The following is an 8,701-nucleotide window of genomic DNA, read 5'->3' on the forward strand; positions in this document are numbered from 1 at the left end:
ATGTTCATTTAAATGATACTTTTACATTTTTAGAATAAACATTTTTAAATGGCAACATTAGTCAAAGCAATATGAAGTTATACTGTACAGATTAATGAAGATTAATAAATGCTGTTATAATATTTTGTTCATTGTTAGTTCATGATACCGAATACATTATTGTTAGCAAATAGAACCTTGTTGTAAAGTGTTACTGAATATTTTATCAAATCCATCCTCCTATGAATATACAGGCAATTTAACAGAAACTGAACATTGGTCTGTTACTTATTACACTATTTATAAAGTACAATATAGGCTCATAGATGATCTAGATGACATGTAATGGTCCACTAGGTGGTGATAGTCTCTAAAAAAACATGTCCATATTTATATTATTTGCAAGTGTATAAGAGCATGTGTTGGACTATTTCAAAATCATAATACACATTTTGCTTCATTTTCTGCAGCAGTATTGACAATTAGTAAAGCGATTGGTGAGCTTGATTTTGGAAAGAAAGATAAAAACATAACACTAAATGAAATGGGTGTTTATCCCTTTTCCTTTCTGCCATAACTACCTCAACACTAACTTCTTCCTCTGGCAAGACATAACTGCTTCATCTGCAGTAAAAATTCACTTAATTGCAGTTCCCATCCACACATCCGCTCGTGAATCAGCACTTTGACACCAGCTCTGCAGTGTTGCCTCCATGACCGTTTCTCACAAATTTTCAATCATGATGCCTGTCTTAACACATTTCCTTTCCTCTCAGGTCAGGATGCCGTACAGGTTTATGTATTTTCACCAGCTGGGTTTATATGCCTCATTTGCATTCATATGTACTACATTAGGCTTGTAATAGAGAGCACAGCTGTGTTGATGCCTGAGTTTCATATCAAATTTATGCCTACAACAACATCAGCTGATTGAAATGATATCTCTGGCTCTCTCTTTAGTATAGGTATGTTAGGATGTGCATGCGCAGAATACATCAGAAGCCATGAGCTTTTATTTTTACAACTATCTACACCCACTTTACAGCACTTGAGTGTCCTTTGACACCCCAACAGCTTGTTCACATGTGTATGGAGAGCTGTGTATTGAACTATGCTCTCCACGTGGACATCCTGATAGTCTAGTCCTTGCGTGCATTATTGAACACACGAATAACAAAGTGGTTATGCAATGAAGGTATCAGGCGATTCAAGTAGCAGCAAGACACAACAGACAAGACGTTTTTTGATTCCAGACAGCAATGTTAATGTATTGATTCAGTTATGCTTGAGTCCCCAAATAAAGAGTCCCCATCATTTAAATATTAGTAGGCAATAAATGCAACAATGGATAAATAGGAGAATGGGTGATAAATGGGCATTACCCCCCTAGATTTCCTTGTGCCACCAAACTCTCATCAAGAGAAAAAAATCGTGGTTTCTTGAAATGGAAAAAATCTGATGAAGAGGGAGCAAAGTGACCCGAATCGACTAAACGCTGCAGTTGATGCATACGGTTTGATGAGAGATTCGAGATAATGGGGAGCAAGACCATCAACAGCACTGCAGGCCAGAATCAGTGTCCTGAATTTAATCTAAAGTAGACTGACTATTCTTGACCACGCATCTTGTTTTTTCGGTGAAGGCATCAACACTTTTCGTGGAATAAAAGGGCTCTCAACCACTCCTGCTGGCTACACTACCTGCAATAAGATCAGACTTGGTCAGCTCACATGCTGGTCAGTGGCCTTGTGGGTTTAATGGCCTAAGAGGCTATAGAAGGGTGCATTGAACTGAAAAGCTAAACTGGCCCAGAAACTGATCCTAAATTTAAAAAGGAAAGAAACTTGCCGCATCAGACTTGGCGAGACGAGACGGGGAGAGACCTCAAATCAGACAGTCCTACCAATACGGGCCCTCTGATCAGACTGAGACTGTTACAAAAACACTCACATGCATGAACGTGTGCATGTGATACTTGTATGCAACATTTGAGACAGGAACGAGCAAGGTGATATGCTGTAACTTACATTGCCACAACAAAAGGATACAATCGAACTCCAGCAAGACCCCTCCATAGTAACCTAGAGGCTGGAGCATACTTTAATATTTTACATGAAAGACAGCAATGTATAATATTACATTTATAATAGAATTGACAAAGAATTAAACTTTAATGACGGGGCGACTTGGGTGCGCGCCTCGCATTCGCGCGCTCAGAGCCTGCCGAAATTAGCATAGGCAGGCTATATAATGGGCACCCCGTCATGCGAGTTCCTTTAGATTTAATCTCCTTCAGCGAAGACCTTCTCTTCGCTGGATCCTCCGGATTGTTGGAGTCTTTCGCCGCCGTTGACAAGCTTACAGCGGGACTGCTAAGAGGACGCCGGCGCCTTCAGCCGCCTTCGAAGCCTTCTGCTACGCCATCCGGCGCGCATCGTATATCCTTTTCTGCAAGCGCTCGCCCCGCGACGCTTTTAAAAGTAAAAGAGTGATTTTCCAAGGCGTTGTTTCAAATGCCTTCAGCCTGCGCCTCGTGCAGAGGCCCTCTTCACGACGGAGATCGGCACATCATCTGCACTCGCTGCTTGGTTCTGGACCACGCAGAAGCTGCACTCATTCAGGGCGGATGCCCCGAATGCAACTCCTTGGGCCTCGCCGAGCTGTGCGCTCGCTTTGCCGTTTTCACCGCAAACGAGCCGACTTCCACCGTGCTGCCACCTCCGTTCGAGCCGCGCAAGAAAAAGCGGCGCTCACAGAGGCTGCCAGAGCACGCCGACTTCGGTGACGTCACGCCGGCTCAGTCCCCGCGTACATCACCGCTACCAGAAATCTCCCCGCCGCCAGTCCACTTCACGAGAGCGGACCTGCACCCCTCCAACAAAGCGGTGGGTCTCGTCTCGTTCGGCACATCAGGGGACGACGATGGAAAGGATGACAGCCTCTCTCTTGACGCTGCATCCGACGACTGGCCGGGCTTGTTCGACCCCGCGCCATCGACATCAGCGGACACGAGCGCGGGCACCAGCATGGACTCGGAAATCGTCCGTATCCTGTCAAAAGCCGTGGAAGACCTCGGGCTCGACTGGTCTTCCCCGGAAGAACCCGCCCGCAGCCGGCTGGACGAGTGGTTCCTGCAGGGGCGCCGGCAGGCCCCCCGACAGAGACCCTCTCCTTTCTTCCCTGAGGTCCACGACGAGCTCACAAAGTCGTGGAAAGCCCCGCACTCTGCTCGCCTAAAGCCTTCTTTTTCTTCCTCGCTCTCCTCAGTGGACGGCACGAGAGAAAGAGGCTACGAGGCAACTCCGCCCCTCGAGGAGACCGTGGCCAACCATCTATGCCCACCCTCCACCGCTGGATGGAAGGCCAGAGCTTCTCACCCCTCGAAGCCCTGCAGAACCACCTCAGCTCTCGCCGGTCGCGCATACGCCGCCGCCGGCCAAGCTGCGTCAGCGCTGCATTCGATGGCGGTCCTACAAGTTTTTCAGGCCAAACTTCTCCGCACCATGGACGAGTCTGGACCTGAACCCGAGGCTTTCAAGGACCTGCGCAGCGCTACGGACGTAGCCCTGCGAGCCACAAAGGCCACCGCCCAATCCATCGGCTGGGCCATGGCTAATTTGACCGTCCTTGAGCGCCATCTGTGGCTAATGCTAACGGAGATGAAGGACGCGGATAAGGCACCATTTCTTGATGCGCCTGTCACTCCAAGCGGCCTGTTCGGACCGGCGGTGAGAGAATTCACTGAGCGCTTCACTGAGGCTCGGAAGGATTCGCAAGCTATGCATCACTTCCTGCCCAAGCGCTCCAGCTCGTCTCAGAAACCGCCCCAGCAGCAGCAGCGAGCCAGGGCAGAGCTGCCCGTCTCCCAGCCGAAGAGCAGACCTGAAAAGGACGCTCGACGGCGCTCGCGTTCCGCTGGCCGAAGAAAGCCGCACGAGCAACGAGGTCCTCGGCCCAGAATCACTCTGAACACGGAGCCTCGTAAGTCTTCCTAGCAACAGGAAGAAAAAGAGAGAGTACGTGTCTCGCAAAAGCCGGACCGCTCTCTCTCAAACATCTAAAACATTACCCAGTCCCCTTACAGGTGGCTGGAAATGTCTATACAGCTGTCAATGGGCCAGTCATAAAACTCGCTCACCTGCAATCAAACGCCGTTTTTACAGCGACACACAGAAATCACGAAAAGAGTCATTTTCTGCCTGTGTCACTAAGGGTTCACATGTCCACACTAAAGTGCGCATTCCCACATATCAATACTGTCCAAACAGTGCCAAATACCTCCCCAGTTCAGGCTGGATGTCCCAAAAATGTAGATTGTGTGCCTATTGTCATGTATGCACCACTACACACAAGCACTGTTCCCACAGTTATAAACACTTCCCCAGTAAAAACGGGAAATACTATAAGTGTAGCGCGCGTGCCTGCTGTACTGCACGCACCCCTACACACAGCTACCCATACAGTTTCAAACAGCTCTCTATTTCATGCCGCATGCATCACAGATGCAATGCGCGAGCAAAGAAACTCCCCGCTAAATGCGGAAAGCTTTAAGAATGTGGCGCGCGTGCCTATTATGATGTATGCACCCCCACCCCAAAACACTGTTCATACAGTTGCAAGCATCTCTCCGACTCATGCTGTGAGCATCTCGGAGATAGCGCACGTGCCTGTACTCTCACACGCACCCCTGCACTCGGCACTCAATACGGCTGCTCAGCGCGCACCTGCGCCTCTGAGAGCCGTAGACTCTGTGTTAGCACAAAGCGATTTGCCGGTGGGGCCCATACGTCACTGCGACACGCCCCCAGCCAGCATTCAGCCCATATCTGTGCGAGCAGAAGCCTGGGAAAAAATCCCGACATGCCGAAATGGGTTTTGAACATAATAAAACACGGATACTCACTTCAGTTCACTCGCAGACCACCCCGCTTTTCAGCGGTGGTCGAGACGAAAGTGAGAAAAGATGTGTCACATGTTCTACGCACCGAGGTGCTCAAACTGATAGAGAAGGGCACTATAGAAACTGTTCCTCCCTCTTTGAGCGAGGCGGGTTTTTACAGCCGCTATTTTCTCGTCCCGAAAAAGGACGGTGGCCTTCGCCCCATCCTGGATCTCAGACATCTGAACAAAGCTTTAATGATTCGCTCGTTCAGAATGTTAACAACCAAACATATCCTCGCGCAAGTTCGCCCCGGGGATTGGTTTCTATCAGTGGATTTGAAAGACGCTTACTTTCACATTCCGATAGCGCCTCATCACAGGCCCTTTCTGAGATTCGCTTTCGAGGGACAGTCAAAACCAGTACACAGTACTACCATTCGGCCTATCATTGGCCCCCCGTACATTCACGAAATGTATGGACGCGGCACTTTCCCCCCTGAGACAGCGGGGAGTGTGAATACTGAATTACCTCGACGATTGGCTAATCATAGCACAATCAGAGGACCAGTTAATGACGCACAGATCTTGGATTATCAGCCATCTAGAATGCCTGGGTCTGAGAATCAATTTTGCAAAGAGCGTGCTATCCCCCAGCCAGAATATCTCTTTTCTGGGAATAGTGCTAGACTCAGTGCAGTTGACAGCGCGCTCTCATCAGAGCGTGCGCTCTCTATTCGACGCCTTGCAACATCGTTCAGAACGGGCGCGCACGCCCCGTCAAACGATTTCAAAGAATGCTCGGTCTCATGGCCTCGGCATCAGCTGTACTCCAGCTAGGATTGTTGCACATGCGTCCTCTCCAGCGCTGGGTCAAGAGCCGTGTCCCCACTCACGCATGGCGCTCGGGCCACTTTTTGATCAGAGCGAATCACGGCTGTATAAAAGCCCTGACGCCCTGGAAAGCCATCAACTGGTATCAAACCGGCGTGAGTCTGGGCGTGAGTATGCGGAGAAAAATTATCATGACAGATGCCTCCAAAATAGGATGGGGGGCCCTTTACGAGGGCAGGCCTGTCTCCGGGTTTTGGTCAAACCCGGAAAAGCGCCTACACATAAACTGTCTGGAAATGAAAGCGGTCGCCTTGGCTCTCAGAGCCCTGCTTCCGTAACTAAAAAACGAACACGTCCTGGTCCGAACGGACAACATGACGGTAGTTTCGTATATAAATCGCCAAGGTGGACTCAGGTCGAGCTCCCTGCACTCTATGGCCAGGGAGCTCATTCTATGGTCACAACACCACCTGCGCTCGCTAAGGGCAGCGCACGTGCCAGGTGTCCTGAACCAAGAAGCGGACATGCTATCCAGAGACAAGGTTCTCCCAGGAGAATGGTCTCTCCACCCTCTGACGGTTCAGTGGTTATGGCAAACCTTTGGCGAGGCAGAGGTCGACCTCTTCGCCTCCAAGGAAAACGCAGCACTGCCCTCTCTTCTTCTCAAAAGCACGGACGCGCTCGCCCAAGTTTGGCCGAGCCGCCCCTTGTATGCTTTTCCCCCGATCGCGATGCTACCTCAGGTCATCAGTCGGATCAGGGAGGTGAAATGTGCAGTGCTCCTGGTAGCCCCACTCTGGAAAAACCAGACGTGGTTTCCAGAACTGATACAGATGATGCAATCTGCCCCATGGCCGATTCCGCTGAGGCAAGACCTCCTCGGACAGGCCAGCGGGATGATTCTTCATCCCCGCCCCGATCTGTGGGCCCTCCATGCATGGCCCCTCAACGGGTTCCCGAGAACCTCCCCAGTGGAGTTTTGAGAACCATTACTGAGGCGCGAGCGCCCTCTACAAGGCGCTTGTATGCCCGAAAGTGGAAAGTGTTCAGTGACTGGTGTGATACCAAGAGTTTGAACCCCAAAACGTGCGAGATACCAAGTGTACTCGCCTTTTTGCAGGAGCTGCTGGAGGCGGGCCGCACACCCTCCACGCTCAAAGTCTATGTGGCTGCCATAGCGGCGTCACACAATCCTGATAAAGGACATTCATTAGGGAAAAACGATCTGATCGTTCGTTTCCTAAGAGGCGCTAGGAGGATGAACCCTCCTCGCCCACCTTCGGTGCCGATCTGGGACCTGGCCACGGTCCTGGACGCACTCAAGGGTGCCCCGTTCGAACCTCTCCGAACCGTGCACCTTAAGCAGCTCTCGCTCAAAACAGCGCTCTTGCTGGCGCTCGCTTCAGTTAAAAGAGTGGGCGACCTGCACGCGCTGTCATCAAGCGCTGCTTGCCTGGAATTTGGACCTAACGACTGCAGAGTTGTCCTTAGGCCAAAGCACGGGTATATTCCTAAAGTGCTCTCTACACGCTTCAGAGCACAGGTGATATCTCTGGCAGCGCTATCATCCCCAGCAGACGAAAGCGACGCAAATTTACTCTGCCCGGTCAGGGCGCTCAGAGTATATTTGGAACGTTCTGCCCTGTTCAGACAGACGGAACAATTATTCGTATGCTTTGGCGGCCGAACTAAGGGTCTCGCTGTCTCAATGCAAAGAATATCGCGCTGGATAGTGGATGCTATAGCGCTGGCTTATGAAGCCAAGGGCCTTCAATGCCCCTTAGGCATCAGAGCTCACTCTACGAGGAGCATGGCCTCCTCATGGGTGTGGTCGAGTGGGATACCCATTGAAGATATTTGTGCGGCGGCAGGCTGGGCCTCGCCTTCGACATTTACCAGGTTTTATAACCTACAGGTCCCCTCATTGCATTCCAACATTCTATCAGCCTGACTATAGAATGGAATAGAGTGTGTGTATGCTGGACATCACCTCCTCCCTTATAAGGTCTGTCTCTGACCGACTTAGAGGATTTATTATGCGTACCAGTACATAAAAAGCTCAGTACATAAGATGTGTGCTTGTGTTTGTACAAAGAGCCCCGCCTTGGCAAGGACGTAACCTCGGTTCCCTGAGAGGAGGGAACGAGTATTGCGTAAGCTGCCGTGCTTGTGCTTGGTCAGTTCGCTTCAGTCGATTGAACCTAAAGGAACTCGCATGACGGGGTGCCCATTATATAGCCTGCCTATGCTAATTTCGGCAGGCTCTGAGCGCGCGAACGCGAGGCGCGCGCCCATTGGTCGCACGTTCAGAGTCGCCCCGTCATTGGTTCGAGCAGTTGCCGCGGCACAGCCAATGACCGAGCTGCCTCGCTCATCGCTGTCTGCTGTGCAGCTGCAATGCGTTTTACATAAAGACTTCAATATTTCTCGAGAAACGGAATTTTCCCATAGCGTAAGCTACTTACGCAATACTCGTTCCCTCCTCTCAGGGAACCGAGGTTATGTTAGTAACCGAGTCGTTTACATGTGCATCTACCCTTAACACAATTTGTTTTTTTTACATGAGCAGTGCACAAGTTCCAGTATGGCCTCTGGAGCTGGCGGAAGTGTCATCCAGTCCACTCTGTAGAAATCTCCTACCATCTTCCAGCCATGATTTACTGGAGGAGGAATGTCTGGCATGCACTCAAGACTCTTCCTGTGTACTGCAGCTAGCTTGCCTGCTCGACCTTCATTTGCAGTTTCTTCAACTAATACTGCCTTCTCTCTTCTCCTTTGTGCTCGTTCTATCATCGTGATATTTGTGAAATGGCTGTAGCACTCCCTGTGGTAGCCAATGTTAGCTGGTTTGACTAACTGGTTTGTAGGTTCCTGGCTTTGTAACTTGTATGCCTGTACTGCCTCTTCTGCTATAAGACTTTCTCTGCATTCAAGGTCTTTCCACAGAAACACCGATTTAATAAATTTCTTACAACTTATGTCTGTGAAAGGAATGGTGGGTCCATTTCCC

Source organism: Xyrauchen texanus, chromosome 30 (assembly GCF_025860055.1).
Source record: "Xyrauchen texanus isolate HMW12.3.18 chromosome 30, RBS_HiC_50CHRs, whole genome shotgun sequence".
In the NCBI taxonomy this organism is placed as follows: domain Eukaryota; kingdom Metazoa; phylum Chordata; class Actinopteri; order Cypriniformes; family Catostomidae; genus Xyrauchen; species Xyrauchen texanus.